We start from the raw sequence: 18685 nt of genomic DNA, 5'->3' as shown, positions 1-18685 counted from the left end.
TTTGACCTTTGACTTTCAAACATGACTTTTGACTCTCAACTTTAATCTATGACTTTTAACTTTCACTTTCTCGTTTAACTTTCAAGTTTTCTCGTTTGACCTTCAAATTTGACTTTCAAATTTGACTTTTAGATTTGACTTTCAAGTTTGACTTTTAAGGTTGACTTTTGAGGTTTCAAGTCAAAGGGTATTTTTGGTAAACAGTGAGTTCCTCAATCACCAAGGTTAATGAAACCTCATGTTCTCAGTGTTGTGAAGCTACAATTCAGCTTGTTCATGATCAAATTGATACATTACGTAGAGACAATGAGGACCTTAAATATAAAGGATATACTCTTAGGAAGGCCCAACAACCCTTAAAAGAATAATAAGAGGTCAAAACCAAGGACATTAGGAAACTTCAAGAAGAATATATTAATAAATGTGAAAACCATAATTATGTTAAGAGACAGCTTGTCAGCTTAACTGACAAGCTTGACAAATTGAAAAATAAATTTGAAAATGCAGATTTTAACTTTAAAAACATTGATGTGTAAAGTAAGAAAGTTGAGACTATGATTGAGAAAAAATTAAAAATTAAATATAATCAAAATGAGCGTCTAGGGTATCACAGTGTTCCACATCCCTCTAACGACAGCTATACCCCACCCCTTGAAATCAATGAGGAAGAGACACCTAATCAGTTTAGTCCACCCCCTGTACTAGCTTCAGTTAAGACTGAACAATCAGGCCCAACTGAGAATATTGAGGTGAACGATACTGATGATTCTACTTCATGTGCAGGTAAAGTAGTAAAAGATGATAATAAGGAGAACAGAAACAATTCTCGTTCTGTTGCTTCTATTGATTGTAAAACCAATGTCTCATTGAACTTTGAATTTGTTGCGTCTAATTCAGTTACTTCTAATAAACTTTTTGTTGGTAAATACAAGCCACCAAAACAAGCGAAACAGACTGCTTGTTGTAAGTGTGTTTGTGGGAACAATGAGAGACAAGGCATGGGCATGCTACAAGGGCAGGCAGAAACAACTTCTACATGAAGAAACAAACTTGTTTCCACTGTGGAACACCTGGACACATCGCCAAAAATTGTCCAAATGTGCATATGTTCCCTTTTATGCACAAGGATAGAAAAACATGCCTAGAGGGAGATTTTCAAAAAGAAACCCTTCGAGGTCACAATTGTGGAATTGTGATTGGAATGCGAAAAAGGGCAAAAACCAATCTCCTAAGGACAAGAAGGGAATGTCGGCCAAGAAGCCAAATTCAAGAGATGGTCTAGTTAAACCAAGATGGGTTAGGTAAAAGTCATCTCAGAGATCGGTTTCATGTTCTAAAGAAAGTGATAAGGCATCCATCTGATGAAACATGAAATGGGTTAAACTCGACTACGGATGGGTACCGAAGGTTCATACTCCCAAATTATCTAATGATTCTAACATTACTTCATATTCTGTGTGTGATAAATAGGATATGTCATGGGAGTGAGTACCTTGAAAAGATGATAAAGGTTAACCCAACTTCAAAATAGACTAGGTTCCAAAGACCAACTAATCCCGCACTCTGAGCTGGAGCAGCTATGAATGAATATTATCTGACTTCGGTTTGTTGATAGTGGTTGTTCCAAGCACATGATAGGGGACATCTCTCCAATGTATAACATTTAGCACTTAAATTGAGGGTATGTGCCCTTTTCGGGAAAGGAAGAAAGAAAAGTATCAAAAATGGGGATTATAATTAACGATGTGAAGAATTTTTGGATCTGTTCCAGAATTGAGACACAATTAAGAATGAATGTGTTGCTGCATATGCGTGTTGTTCTTAGATCGTCTGAATGCAACTTCAATTGGTGAATTATGGTTTGCGTTTTCTCAATACTCTTGAGTTTTTCTTAAAATGATTCCTTTTGAAGACATTTTTTTTATTTTCTTTCTTCCCCATGCTCAAATTAAGGGGGAGAAATCAAAATACACAAAAAAAATATAAAATCAAAAATACAAAAATATGTTTTCTTTCGCAAGTATTTTTGGGAAGTGATATGAAGTTTAGTGCTAAAGGGAAATATGAAATGTGTGTAATACACTAAAGCTAAATTGTTTAGACTCCGTGTTCAATGTGCTAGTAGGCACGAAGGATTCAAAATTAATGGACTAGACATATCTAACAATGAAAGGACTAAACAATGTAAACTCATCTAGAACTAGATAGTTTCATTTGGACTGACCATGTGATGCTTGGATAGATTTGAGCAGTGAGATAAATAAGGGAGCCTACAAGATATATTAAAGTTACTTATCATCTAGAACTATGGCTCAACACCTCTTTGATGTACAGACTTATGTCCTTAATTCTGGTGTTGATCGACAGGGTGACTGGGGGTAATGATAAATTAGGTCTATAGGAAATTATTTTCTTGCTTTCTATTTGTCAGTCATATGTTGCCTCCTTTGAGCGATTGGAACATATCTGACCTGGAATGCAACATATCACCTTTATTTCTATACATTTCTATCTATGAATCTCTCTACCTATCTATGTCAATCATATGCTGCCCCTTCTGCGTGATCAGAAGATCCGACCTTGGACACAACTGTTGGAATAGTGTCTAAGGCTGCAACTATATTAGGCAAGTATTTGACCCGGTTGTGCATGGTACTTTTGGGTTGCCTTCACCATAGCAACTTGATAGGATGATTTATTAAGAGAGAGTAAATATTAATATATTATGAGAATAATATAAAGAATAATATATTGTTATTTGATTAATATAAGTCATAGAATTAATTAGAATTAATTTGGTGACTTAAAGAGATTAATTAAATAAAGGGGTATAAACTGTCAATTCTTTGATAGTTAAGCTTTAGACTATAAATCCTTATAGATATATAGTGGACGGATTCTAGAAGCTAGGATAGCTTCAAAATCGTCCAATGACTTATCTAAGGAAAGGATTTGGATAGCCTTAAGAGAAGATTATCCAATTAGGGTTTAGGTTGTAACCCTTAAGGAGTCTACAAGTATAAATAGACCCTATGGCATAAGGAAATCGGCACCTCGCCTAAAGCAAGAGAACCCTGGCTGATTTCCTCCCCTCTCCTCTCTCCTAAATCATCTTTCTTGCTATTGGTGTTTGTAAGCCATTAGAGGAGTGACATTTGTGACTCTAGAAGCTCCAAGACAACAAGATCAACAAGGAATTCAAAGGTGTTGTTCTAGATCTGTTTCAATGTTGTTATTTAACCTAATTAGCCATTAGAAGTCTTGGATTCAAAGCATGTTTAATTAGAAAGCCTAGATCCAAGCATTAGGGTTTTACATGCGCACATAGGAAAGTTCTTATGGCTAAAACCCATCAGTGGTATCAGAGCCTAGCTTGGTTTTCTTTAAATTGTTGCTTGATTAACTGAAACAATCCTGAAAAATTCGATTTTTTGGTTTCTGATTCATGGACTCGGCGAGTTCCAAAGTGGACTCGGCGAGTAGGCCTGACTCGACGAGTCCCTTGGTGCACTCGGCGAGTCCAAGCGTCAGGAATGGCGAGATTCGGGATTTTTTCATAATTATCTTATGGAAACTTACCTTAATCATAATAGATCAATCTAAATCTGATTTTTTGATATATATGACTATTATCTTGATCTAGTTAAAGGTATTTATCAACTAATAAAATATTTAATTTCCTTATATGATAATTAATTAATTATTTTAATTATTTTGGTAATTATCTTCAAAGAAATCTTGAATAAAATCAAATATAGATAATTAGGATATTAATTGTTAATTGGAATTATTTGTTATTTGATCCTCCATGTTTTAAAATGTTTAAAACTTACCCACAAGTTTTGAAATTTATATTTGTGATTAAAAGTTTAATTTAGACAACTTAAATTTCAAACCCTAGATTTTAAAAGTTTTAAAATACAACCCTATACTAATATGATATTACTAGAATAATATATATATATATATATATATATATATATATATATATATATATGTATAACTAAATGCTAGTCTTACCGTTAGTAGGCCTCATTCACGAAGCCGATCTATGAGGTGGGTATAAGGTTGCGGCCTATAAAATGGCGCTTAATGGGTGTACACTCACACCCACCACTTGCTTGATTGGTGGAGGGTCGTTAGCCGAACGGGTAGGATAGGGCAACCTCATCCTCTCATTAAAAGTATAATAAGTAATACAAAGTAACTACACATATTTTAAAATTTTCTAAATCTTAGTTACTTTAGGAAAAGTGAATTGATGCAATCGCATGGAATTACACTTTGCACCCTTGCTAAGAAGTTAATGGAGCGTATGTGGTTTACCGGCACAATAATTGGTTCTAAGCAAAGGTGGCAAAGGGTGATTCATTGTTTATCATAGTTCGATGGAGCGTGTGTGGTTTACCGGCACATCGAATAGGTGATCGTTACAATGAAGGCACCATGTGAATTTGCATGGGAATTCACACCCGCTTTGTGATCCTCGGTATCCCAGTCACAAACAAGAGGGGCATATCGTGATTTAAGCATGCCATTGAATAAGTTCAATGAATCTCATCCGAACCTAGGAATTCTCAATACACTTAGGACTAATAGTTTAAGTTTTGTGATGGAGAATTAGTGAATTGTCATTCACTTACCTTTAATTTATTTGCATGTTAGATTACGGCATCGCTTTTCTAGTATGTAAATGTTATTGTTGGATCCTAGCCCTAATTTTTCTTATTGGGTGATAATTAGGGATTCTTATTCTAATCTATCTTTGTCCTTTTCTTTTGTAGATGTCGAACGCAAACAACGCTGCTGCTAGTTCTTTCACGTTGATGAGCCTTTGCCAAAAGGTCACCTTCGATGGAACGAACTTTAGCAAATGGATAAGATACATTCACACCATTGCTCGCTATGAGGATAAGGAGTATGTCCTCGATGAGAAGCTCGAGAAAATCAATCCCGAAATCGCTACTCCGGCCGAAATCACCGCTTTTGAGACTCATGAGCGAGATGCAACGAAGGTACATTGCATCATGAATGCCACCATGAACTCCGAATTCCAAAAGTCCTACGAGGACATGTACCCGTACGAGATGCATCAAGACTTATTGGAGAGATACCACCAAAACGCGAGACAAGAGCGTTATGAGATTTTCACCAACATGATTTCCGCTAAGATGGGTCATGGAGAATCTCTTACCGTGCACCTGCAAAAGATGCAAAGGTATGTCGACCGCCTTCGCAAGTTAAATGTTGACTTCGGTGAAGACTTGGCGATCGACATGGTGCTTCACTCTTTGCCTCCGATGTACAACCAATTTAGGATGACCTACCACATGAACAAAGAAGAGGTCACCCTAAGAAAACTCCAAGGTATTTTGAGGGTCGCCGAGAGCAACTTCAAAGACAAGTCTGTTGCACCTACTCCCAATCCACCTACTGCTCCTGTCTTGGCTATTGGTCAAGGAAAGGGAAAGAAGAGGAAGGCTTCATCGAAGAACTATCGCAAGGTCAAAGCCCGAGATGGTGCGTCTTCTAGTGGGACCAAAGTTGATCCCACTAAGCCCTGTCCTAACCCGAAGGAGGCAGAGTGCCACCATTGCCACAAGATAGGACATTGGAAGAGAAGCTGCCTAGAGTACCTGCAAGCAATCAAAGAAGGAAAGATCAAGACATCTTTCGCAGGCATATACACAATTAAATCTAACGATTCCAATCATGCTATTTCTTGGGTTCTTGATACCGGTTGTGGTTATCACATTTGTTCTAATGTGTAGGGACTAAGAAGAAGTAGGGATGTGGAGCAAGGAATGATCAATCTAATCATGGGGAACAGAAGATCGTTGCCTGTGACCAAGATTGGAGTGTATTCTTTAGTGCTTAGGAATAATTTGGTTTTAGATTTGAACAATTGTTGCTATTCGCCAGAAATGGCTAGAAACATCATTTCATTTCATGTTTTATATAGACAAGGATTTAGATTTTCTTTTAATAATGAGAATGGTTCTATTTTGGCTTATCTAAATGGTGTCTTTTACTTTGAAGTTATACCATGTAATGGAATATATGAGACTGTTATGATTGTTGATAACTTAGGAAATGATGTTTTGAATATTGATTCTTCCACTAGTATGGATAAAGCATCCTTGTGGCATTGTCGTCTTGGACATGTCAACAAGAAACACATAGCCCAACTCCAAAAGGATGGAGTGTTGGAGTCATTCGACCTTAGGGAAGATGACACATGCGAGTCTTGTTTACTTGGAAAGATGACTAAGTCACCCTTCATGAGTACGTGTGAAAGGGGTGAGGGTTTATTGGACCTAATACATACCCATGTATGTGGACCGTTTAGATCAACCACGAAGGATGAGAACCGCTTCTACGTGACTTTTATCGATGATTATAGTAGATATGGGTATATCTATTTAATCAAGCAAAAGTCAGAAACCTTTGAAAAGTTCAAAGAGTTCAAGAATGAAGTGGAGAATCAATTGGGAAGGAAAATCAAGATGCTTCGATCCGATTGAGGAGGAGAGTACCTAAGTCTTGAATTCCACGATTATCTCAAGGAGTGTGGAATAGTTTCGCAATTGACGCCTCCTAGGACACCGCAGTTGAATGGTGTGGCAGAAAGGCGTAATCGAACCTTATTGGATATGGTTCGCTCTATGATGAGTCGTGCTTCACTACCTATCTCTTTTTGGGGGTATGGCTTAGAGACTGCCGCCCATATCCTTAACCGAGTCCCTAGTAAGAAGGTTGCCAAAACACCTCACGAGATGTGGACAGGGAAAGCTCCCTCGTTGGCACATATCAAGGTTTGGGGTTGCGAGGCTTTCGTAAGACGAGATACTCACGACAAGCGCGAACCTCGAAGTGAGCGATGTATTTTCATCGGCTACCCGCAGACATCCTTTGGATATCTCTTCTATAGACCGAAGGACAATGTTGTCTTCATTGCGAGGAGAGGAGTTTTCCGAGAGCGAGAACTCATAAGCCAAGGAGACACTGGAAGGCAAATCGAACTTGAAGAGATTCAAGAGTCGATAGATGAAGGAACCTCTACTGCTGGCACTCAACCCGAGGAGGAAACTCTGGTTGAACCGATTGACGAGTCCTTACCTCTTAGGCATTCCGATAGAGTTAGAGTTCATCCCCAGTTTTATGGCTTTCATATTACTACCGAAGGGGACACGTATATTAGTGATGGTACACTAATAAATCTTGATGAACCTAATAGCTATAAGGAAGCCATGGCAGGCCCGGAGTCTGCAAAGTGGAAAGAGGCAATGGATAGCGAGATCCAATCCATGTATGATAAACAAGTTTGGAATTTGGTTGACTATGTGCCCGGACGTAAGACCGTTGGGTGCAAATGGATCTTCAAGAAGAAGACCGACGTGGATGGAAACGTGCACACATATAAAGCGCGATTGGTTGCGAAGGGCTTTACTCAAACTCCCGGAGTTGACTATGATGAGATCTTCTCACCAGTTGCAAAGATTAAATCTATTAGAGTGATGCTAGCAATTGCCACATTTCATGATTATGAGATTTGGCAAATAGATGTCAAGACCGCTTTCCTTAACGGAAAGTTGGCTGAGGATGTTTACATGGCTCAGACAGAGGGGTTTGTGGATCCGAAGCATCCGAATAGAGTGTGTAGGCTTGAGAAGTCCATTTATGGACTTAAGCAAGCATCTCGAAGATGGAATCTTTGCTTCGATGAGAAAGTCAAAGAGTTTGGATTTGTACGAAGCGAAGAAGAATCTTGTGTATATGTCAAAGCCAGTGGGAGTATAGTAAGCTTTCTCATTCTATATGTCGATGACATATTACTCATAGGAAACGACATCCCGACTCTGCAGGAGGTTAAGTCTTGGCTCGGGAAGTGCTTCACTATGAAGGACCTTGGAGAGGCTTCTTACATTTTGGGAATAAGGATAGTAAGAGAAAGAAGTAAGAGACTAATTGGACTTAGTCAGAACACTTACTTAGAGAAGGTACTAAACCGTTTTAGTATGGAAAACTCGAAGAAGGGAGAATTACCGATTCAAAGTAATGCCAAGTTGAGTAAGACTCAAAGTCCGAGTACCGAAGCTGAGATAGCAGAAATGAGCCGAGTACCATACGCTTCTGCAGTTGGCTCAATCATGTACGCTATGACTTGTACTCGCCCTGATGTAGCCTTCGCTTTGAGCATGGTTAGTAGATATCAAAGGAATCCTGGCAGAGCACATTGGATTGCGGTGAAGAACATCCTTAAGTACCTTCGGAGGATGAAGGAATGGTTCTTAGTCCTCGGAGGTAGTGATGACTTGAAGGTGCGAGGGTATAGTGACGCCATTTTTCAGACCGACAGGGACAACTACCGTTCATAGTCGGGCTGGGTCTTTACCCTAAATGGAGGAGCAGTGACATGGAAGAGTTCCAACCAGGAGACCGTAGCTGATTCAACGTGCGAATCAGAGTACATTGCAGCGAGCGAAGCGTCAAAGGAGGCAATATGGATAAAGAACTTCATCGGTGATCTTGGAGTTGTACTTGCCATAAAGGAGCCCATGGAGATTTTCTGTGATAACGAAGGAGCGGTTGCCTTGACCAAGGAACCGAGGGATGATGGTCGATCAAGACATATCGACAGAAAATATCACTTCATCAGACATCGTATAGAAGGAGGACAACTCGTAGTGAATAGGATATCATCAGAAGATAACCCAGCAGATCCGCTTACGAAGGGACTAAGTAGGGTTAAGCACTTGCAGCATGCTAGGAGTATTGGGGTGAAGGATGATATTAGCATAGATTAGATAGTATTAGAAACGTGTAATAGATAAATGTAATTAACATTTGATGATTAAATAAAGGAGTTTTATTTATGAGTAATGTTACTGTCTTATGTTAATTGTTTAACTATTGTTTCACTTTGCATGTTTTGACTTCCAGAATAATTGAGTTTATTAGGAATAATCGAATTGTTCAAATTGTCCACAATCGTTCATATGTTGGAAGTAGATATGAATGAAGATTGTCATGAATTGGTGTGTGGAATGTCTAAATGGTGTTAGACATAGCAAAGGGTTGCTACAACGTTCATGAGTGCTTATGAACTAGTTTTGAGCATTGGAACAAACCCGCGCTTGCTGGAATCACCTTATGGAATATGATATAAAAGGTGATCGCAAGACGATAATATCATATAGTCTTAAAACCTAGATATATGGTTTGTTATTTGTTAATTGATTGTACATTGATAATGCGAAAACGCATCAGTAACTCGGTGTTATAAAACGCATTGTTGTGTATAGTTGGTTAATGAATAAGTAAATGCATATAAGTCGATGTTTATCTGTAACTTTTATCTAAGAAGTTAAAAGTGATATCTCGGCCGCTCGATGATTTGATTTGACTTATGTGTCGGGCCTGGTCAGAACTGAATTGATGTGTTCGATTAAGTTCTATGTCAACTAAATCAGAGATCGAGAAACCTAAATGCTTGACTAACCATTCCATAGGATTGTCAGCATGATATCTAACAGAGGACTGTTTGATCCCTTATCTAAAGGACAAGATTGATTAGATCAGAGTTTGAAAGCGTCTTTGAGAGCTACGATTGCAAACCGCATTGTACTTGTGTCTATAGTTACTAGACTTATCCAAGTGGTAGACTGTTGGAATAGTGTCTAAGGGTGCAACTATATTAGGCAAGTATTTGACCCGGTTGTGCATGGTCCTTCTGGGTTGCCTTCACAATAGCAACTTGATAGGATGATTTATTAAGAGAGAGTAAATATTAATATATTATTGGAATAATATAAAGAATAATATATTGTTATTTGATTAATATAAGTCATAGAATTAATTAGAATTAATTTGGTGACTTAAAGAGATTAATTAAATAAAGGGGTATAAACTGTCAATTGTTTGATAGTTAAGCTTTAGACTATAAATCCTTATAGATATATAGTGGACGGATTCTAGAAGCTAGGATAGCTTCAAAATCGTCCAATAACTTATCTAAGGAAAGGATTTGGATAGCCTTAAGAGAAGATTATCCAATTAGGGTTTAGGTTGTAACCCTTAAGGAGTCTACAAGTATAAATAGACCCTATGGCATAAGGAAATCGGCACCTCTCCTAAAGCAAGAGAACCCTGGTCGATTTCCTCCCCTCTCCTCTCTCCTAAATCATCTTCCTTGCTATTGGTGTTTGTAAGCCATTAGAGGAGTGACATTTGTGACTCTAGAAGCTCCAAGACAACAAGATCAACAAGGAATTCAAAGGTATGGTTCTAGATCTATTTCAATGTTGTTATTTAACCTAATTAGCCATTAGAAGTCTTGGATTCAAAGCATGTTTAATTAGAAAGCCTAGATCCAAGCATTAGGGTTTTGCATGCGCACATAGGAAAGTTCTTATGGATAAAACCCATGAACAACATATGCATCTTTCTATCTCTCTAACCCTCTATCTATGTTAGTCATATGTTGTTTCATCTGCGTGATTGAATGACATCCGACTTGGGATACAACATATGCATCTCTATATCCATCTTCTCTCTCAAATAATTGAGCACTCACTTAAAGTAAAGAGTTCTTTGGAATTCCATGATTTCTAGGGTATGTCGTGAAACAGGGAACACATTCTAGTGAACTTAAAATTGAATTAACTAAAGGCTGATTGTAGATCTCACTACTGAATTTAAGTGGAAAACAATATCCTTGGTCGTCATCAGCAAAATGGTCTATTTAGGAATAAGATCACAATGACTTGTCCCTTATGATTTGTCCAACTTGTCAACATCCTTTGTGTTTAAGTGGATCACAATATTACTGATTGACCAGCGCTAAACATCCAGGTGTGTACTGATAAACGATATTGAATCGCTTGACAACTTTGATCCCAAAAATGTTTTAAATTTAGTTATTATTTTTGTATTTTTAAAATTTATTCATATTTTTCCTCTATGCACAAATTCAATGGGAGAATTTAAAAAATCAAACAAAAATCCTAAAATTTAAAAATCCAAAAATATGTTTATTTATGTTTTTATTTCCTTTTCAGAAAAAATCAAAAATCCAATAATATTATTTTGCATTTTTATTTTTAATTTTTATTTCTTAGTTATTTCTAGTGTGTGCTAATTCGATTTTTACTTTTATTTTTTATCTCAAAGTTTCGTTTTTCTTAAAAAGTGACTTTAAAAGAAGAAGAGACTCAAGGAGAATTCAAAGGAAGAAGAGTAGTCTCTTTTTGAGTCAATGTTGGGTCCTTGAACAACTGCGGTGAGAAGGGTCTTTATGATTCTATGATGCACAGGGACTTTTTATTCATTTGTTACTTTTCAAGGCGCAACAGTGATCTTGAAAGTATACTCATTCGAAGGAACAAGAAGTGAAGATTATTTTTCAACATTCCATCTTTCAACCCCAGAAGCAAGGTGAAGCTATACTTGAAGTTATGTGACAGATTGCATTGAAACGTCCTCAATAAATTTGCTGCTATCTATGATCCTGCTGAAGTGATCCAGAATAATCGGTCTCTCTATTATTTTCTCTGAAGATTCTTAAAGTTGCAAGTGCTGATTTTCAAGAATTGTTAGAACCTGAAAGTGAACCTCTAGCAATCTTAATCGCCTTTGAAGATCCGAAGTCATTCAGAGTTCGAAAATGAATAAGTTGGTGTCCGAACTTGAAGCCTTGCTCTGGAAGTGAATATATCCGAAAGAGAATATATATGTTTATGTTCTGAACCTTATGAAGGCATTTCGGATTGGATGTTATGTCTAGAATGCTGATTTTGGACCACAGTCCTATTACCCTCTTGTCTGGTGAATCTGATTTTGGGCCTATCCCTTTTAAGTTCTTTAACTCGTAATTACTCAAAGAGGGATTTGACAAGGTAGTGAGTGATGCTTGGAATTGTTTTAGAGGGTTTGGCACCCCTGATGCTTACTTGGCAGCCAAACTTTGTTTTTTGAAAGTCAAAATCAAGATGTGGAGGAAAGAGAGTGACCAAAAAGAAAGGGTGGAAGTAGCTGTCATTAGGGATGTGGTGAAAGACCTGGAAAAGGTTGCAGAGTCTAGACCGCTCTCAGTAGATGAACTGAAATGTTGGTCTGATGGGATAAAGAAGATAGCGGAATGGGATCGCCTGAAGACATTAGATCTTAAACAAAAAGCGCGCATCAAATGGACCATGGATGGGGACGAAAATAGCAAGTTCTTCCATGGGTACATTAACAGTAAGAATCGAAGGAGTCTTCTTCATGGCCTTATGATTAATAGTCGATGGACGACTAGAGTCAATGAGATCAAGGAGGAAGTATACAGGTTTTTTCATGACAAATTCACGGATGCCCATTTGGTTCGTCCCAAGTTTTGTAATCCAAACTTCAAATCAATTTCTATGATGGATGCCATCAGAATTCAGTCCCCTTTTACCCCTGAAGAAGTGAAAGCTGCGGTTTGGGACTGTGGATGTGAAAAGGCCCCGGGACCTGATGGTTTCACCTTCAAATTCATGAAAAGGTACTGGGATATCATTAACGAGGACGTGATGAAGTTTGTTAGGCATTTTGAGGAAACTGGCTCATTTGCAAAGGGATGCAATTCCTCATTCATTACTCTTGCTCCTAAGATCAAGGACCCTCTTTCTCTAAACGATTTCCGCCCTATTAGTCTGATCGGATGCTTATGCAAGATAATAAGTAAACTACTATCCAACAGATTGAAGACGGTTATTAGTGACCTGATAAGTGACGTGCAGTCTGCTTATGTCGACGGAAGATGTATACTTGATGGTCCTCTCAAGGTTAATGAGGTGTGTTCATGGGCTGCGAGAGCACGTAAAAAGATCCTTCTTTTTAAAGTGGATTTCGATAAAGCTTTCGACTCGGTAAACTGGCAATACCTTGACTCAACAATGGAACAAATCGGTTTTGGGAACAAATGGAGGTCGTGGATTCGGGGTTGTCTGAATTTGTCTTTAGCATCGGTGGTCATCAACGGTTCGCCAACAAAAGAATTCCCGATATCTAGGGGAGTTCGTCAAGGTGATCCTCTCTCTCCGTATCTGTTCATTATTGCTATGGAAGGTTAGAATGTGGCCCTTAAAACGGCTTGTGATAAAGGGATCTTCAAGGGTGCTCAAATCCCTGGTAATGGTCCAATCCTGTCTCACCTATTCTATGCGGATGACACTCTGTTTATTGGGGAATGGTCTAGATCAAACCTAAAGAATTTGGCGCGCATTCTTAGATGTTTCCACATCTCTTCGGGTCTCAAAGTTAACTTTCATAAATCGAAAGTATTTGGAATCGGAGTTGACTCAACTGAATCTGCGAATTGGGCTAATCTCCTTGGGTGCGTGGCAGGGGACCTTCCATTCGACTATCTCGGAGTGCCGGTTGGGGCCAATATGAATTTAAAAAAGAATTGGAAGCCAATAATTAAGAAATTTCATTCCAAGCTATCCTTATGGAAGGCTAAATCGATATCGTTTGGGGGAAGACTCACTCTAATCCAATCGGTGCTAGGTAATCTACCTACTTATTTTTTATCCTTATTTCGAGCTCCTGTGGGTGTAATTGAAGAACTTGAAAAGTTACATCGTACCTTCCTGTGGGGCGGTTGTGAAGATAAAATGAAAATTCACTGGGTCTCCTGGGACAAGGTCCTGGCTGCTAAAGAGGATGGGGGACTGGGAGTGGGATCCATACAAGCTTTAAACATTGGTTTACTCATGAAATGGTGGTGGAGGCTGAAGAACGAAGCACATTCACTGTGGGCTAGAGTAATAATCGGTATACATAAATTGGCGAATAAACCGATGGAGTATTTATCTTCACGAAAGTATGTTGGTGTATGGAATAATATTTCCAGCACCAAAAAATCTCTTGGCAAGCTTGGAATTGAGATTCATGATCTGTTTGATATCAACATCAAGTCAGGGAACAATACTCTTTTTTGGTATGATCATTGGATAGGTTGTAACAGCCTAAAATCAAAATATCCCAATCTATTTGAATTGGAATCACAGAAAAGGTGCATGGTTGTAGATAGGGTTGGAGGTATGAATCACAAATGGAAGTGAAAAGTTAGACCTGCTACTCGAGGGCTCGACTCTGAAGTTAATGATCTAATTAGTGATGTCTCTAACGTTCAATTAAACTCTGGGATGGACCAATGGAGGTGTAAACTGTCATCGGATGGTATATTCTCGGTGGCCATAATCCGACAGCTAGTAGACAAGCTGCACACGGTTTACCCAGTTGCCCCTGTGATTACATGGAGCAAATTAGTACCGATCAAGGTTACATGTCTTGTTTGGCGTGATGCACAACAACGCATTCCAACTGCTACAGCCTTAGAACGGAGGGGTATTGCAGTCAGCTCAACATTATGTTGTTCATGTATTAGTAGTCCTGAATGTGCCGATCATGTGTTGATCAATTGTCCGTTTGCTCACATGATCAGGTCCTACATCTGGAGTTGGTGTGGGCTTGCTAGTGTGCAAGATTCTATCACAACCATCAGTGACCTAATACACTTTGCTAGCAATTGGGGTGGGAACAAAAAGAAACGGAAACGATTCATCGTGATTTGCTATGGCATGCTATGGAATTTATGGAGATTTAGAAACAAAAGATTATTTCACATGGAGGGTATTTCTGTCCATAGGGGTCTGGAATGTATTAAGGTTATGACTTTCTATTGGATTAAAGATAGAGGCAATAAGGGTATATGTAGTTGGGAGGATTGGGTGAAATCTCCATTTTATGACTTGTAATTTTGAATTCACTTGTATGTCTTTCTATTTTTGGTCCCTCTTCTAGTTCCTCGCTAGGGGGGTTCCTTTTTCTATAATATATTTGTCGTTTCCAAAAAAAGAGAAAGGTGAAGCTATCTGGAGATTTGTCAACGAAGGTCCTCATGTTCCAGTTAGAACAATAGTTAGAGATGTTGCTACTCAAATCATGGGTCAACATGAACAACGCCCAGCTCCTGTCACTACTGACGATATTGAGAAGCTACATGTTGATCAAGTGGCATTCTCTGAAATGGTATTTGGTGTTTCACCATCTCGTTTTCAACACATCAAGCTGTGTAAATCTACCAAAGAGATTTGGGAAACTCTTCAAGACTTGATCGAAGGCTCTGAAAATATGAAAGACAAGCGTCTGAAATCTGTTGTAAATGAGTTTGAAACCTATACAACAACTCAAGGTGAATCAGTTGCCTCAGCCTCCAGCCAATACCGAATTGTAGTCAACAATATTACTGCTCATGGGATTGTGCAAACTCCTTTGGAGTACAATCTCAAGATAATATCAGCATGGGTGCTTACCATGTAGTTTTAAGCTTTCTCAAGGACTATGTCACATAATTTTGTCGATGCGGCTATGAGCTAGCTCACTTGTTCGGAACTGAAGACTTTGTTGCCAAGATTGATTATGTGCTTCCTGAAGTTGAACTATTGGTTGAAGGACCTATTGATGATCTGGTTCTAGGGTTTGTGTATAAGACAAAGAAGACAAACAAAAAGGACTTTTTTTAAAGTCCTTGACAAACACCTAGTTCTAACAAGAGCCCTCAAGAAGTTTATCAGCCGAGCATCCAGGTTTGAAGCTCCCGAACATGTCAAGGAAAACTTTGTAAGTCAGTTGCAGTGGTATGTTGAAGTCATGGATTGGTTGTTTAGAGCCTACACCTTCATCAAGGAAGAATCAAATTGATCTGACTTGATTGCTAAGTTCACTTACGTGGGAGATTGTTAGAACCTGAAAGTGAACCTCTAGCAATCTTAATCACCTTTGAAGATCCGAAGTCAGTTAATGTTCCGAAATGAATAAGTTGTTGTCTGGACTTGAAGCCTTGCTCCAGAAGTGAAGATAACCGGAAGAGAAGATTGATGTTTATGTTCGGAACCATATGAAGGCATTCCAGATTGGATGTTATACCCAGAATGTTTACCTTTTTAAATCAATATTTTGTCCATGTACATTTATTATATTTGTCTTTTAGATTGATTTAGCTTGTCATAGGACTTAGTCTCTTTTATCAAACATGAATATTCAGAGTGTCAGATGTAAGTCTTTTATCTAGTCCTATGTTTGTTAAGTGGTTAGTACAATGTAATATGTTCTCCTATTTATAGGAGCTTTCAATGTTAATAAATGACAAATCATTTTAAAAACATATCTAGCAATATTCCAGCTTACTTCACTTTCTCTCTAAAACATTCTTCTTGTTCTTCATTTATTGTCTTTACCATGATCATTGTCTTCACTCTTCATTAATATCTTAAATACTTTGTTGATTACATAAACTCAGGCTTGACTGTTCTTTCCAGTCTTGACTTGAACATTCCTTAGTAAGCAGACATTGATCTTAAGCATTAACTCAAGGTTTGAGTTTTCGAACCATTCCCCTGCGCATCTAATCATCCTTGTTCTCACAAGAATCCTTACAAGAAGCGTCTACACCCAATGTGCGTTCAAAGTTAAATTATTGAAGAAAAGTCCAACTGTTCAAGATGAAGTCATTCATTCAGAAGTTCATTTGCTCATCTTGAAGTTGTGAAGAAATCGGAGATAAAACTTGAAGCCAAACACAAAGCAAAGATTAAGAAGAAAAGAAAGCTACAAACCCATGGGGAGCCTGTTAGGTCATAAGAAAAGAAAGTTATAAACATGGGGGAGATTGTTAGGTCTAAATTTATGGTTTATACTTTGCTTTTCTAGTCCTTTATGGTTTTCAGTCTAAGGCTGAAAGCCTCATGAGTTTATTTGGTGTTTGGACCAAAATCACATGTGATTTCGGTCAAGTTATTGGGTTTTTGGTTTGGTTTGGGCTTTGTACTTTAGAGAGGGGGGACATTCTAGGGGCTGCCATATTGCAAGGGACGTGATTTTAGAGAGAAAAGAAGAGAGAATGTGTGTTATCAACATCTTATGTACCAGACTATATTGAATATAGTGTGCATTTGAAGATTAATCATCTTATGTTCTTGTTCTTCTTCTCTATTCTATCTTGCATCATTCACTTGATTGGGATTCCGCACCATCAAGTGAATATGATTGATACATCAAAGTGGATTTGGGACTTACAGACATGCCTCTCAAGTCGTGAGCATGTGTAGGCACCAAGGGTTCACCTCTGGTGTTGACACGTGGCACCGGATGTAGGTAAAACTGCATATTTTCAAAACTTCATAACATTCACATACGATCTCCATTTTTTTGTTATTTATATCCATGCGTAGGTATTTCAGAGTACCATAACTTTTCTTTTGACCCTAGTGGCTAATTCTCGACCGATCTTAAATTTAACAGTATGAGAAGATTACACTGCTAATGACCGTGTAATATTCATAACTTCCACATACAGACTCCGTTTTCGACTATCTTCTTATCGTTGAACTCCTATTAACGAGATATTCAATTCTCGTTTAGATCATCTCGGCTAAAAACCAACCGATCTAAAATTTGATTTATAAGCTATATACTGTTAGGCTGAATCTTAGAAAAATCATAACTTCCTCTGACGAAGTCAGATTTATACATTCTTTACATGCACGCTCTCGGTTTGACGACTACCACGACTTTCTTTTAGGTAACCAAGGCAAAAAGGTATTTTATCAAAAATTTACTTTTTATGTTACATAGAGTCGTGCCAGTTTATATCGCAAAACTTCAACGGGTCATAACATTTTCGTTATAAGCCAGAATTCAACGTTCTTTATATGTACAGAATCCTTGTGACATATACTATAACTTTGGTTAAGATTATTTATCCTAAATAATTCTCTATTAAAAAGTCAATTTTAACGCATAATATTTCTAAATTGACTAGCCCGAATCTAAGAATGTTACAATTATCTCTTCTTTAGGATGATTATATCCCAGAATCATCAACAAAACAAGGCTTGTATAATGAATCCGCACATTACCTTTTTATCCTAGGTAGTAATCGTAACTGTTTATGTCTTTAAATTGAGTTTCTAACGCTAAAGTTTCTTGACTATTGATGGTGCTAAAATATGCACTTGCTCTTCCTTCTAAATTTAGTCTCTATTGGAGACTACTGCTCCTAAGATAAGGTCTTTACTTTGATTGTTATAATAGATCGATGGATCATGTCCTTAATGACCTCTCATCGATGATACACTGGCTACACTCAGGTCTTTTGAGTCGGTCTCTAACATGAATAATACAATTCTTCATGTTCTAGTGTGATATAATCACATTGTAGCATGTATCTCTTCTAGCTACAAGCATCTTCACGACAAACACGATAACTCTACCAATCGCTTTGATTCTCTTCTCATTAAATCTAAATTCGGATGCTACGTCGAACTTACTTCATCTTCAGAATATTTGTATTTGACACTTGATTTGATATGGTTTTGGGTGAAAACAATTGTTTCTTTTAATTTAAAATGAAAATATTTATCATGATTTTTGGAATGTTACATGTTTCATATGTGATACACCACTCTTAGTGTACAATTGACATACCGTATTGTGAAAATGACTTTTTATAGTAATCAACTATCACTATGTACATATTTAGTCATTTTTTATACATGATTTACCATTGAACTCATTTATTGTTCAAGAAATACAATTTTGACATATTATGGTTGGTCTAAAAGTTTTGTTCAACAAACAACATTAAAGTCACATT

The sequence above is a fragment of the Lactuca sativa genome, chromosome 6 (assembly GCF_002870075.4).
Source record: "Lactuca sativa cultivar Salinas chromosome 6, Lsat_Salinas_v11, whole genome shotgun sequence".
Lineage (NCBI taxonomy): Eukaryota > Viridiplantae > Streptophyta > Magnoliopsida > Asterales > Asteraceae > Lactuca > Lactuca sativa.
The sequence above is the reverse complement of the archived record's forward strand: the minus strand, read 5'-3'. Positions refer to the sequence as shown.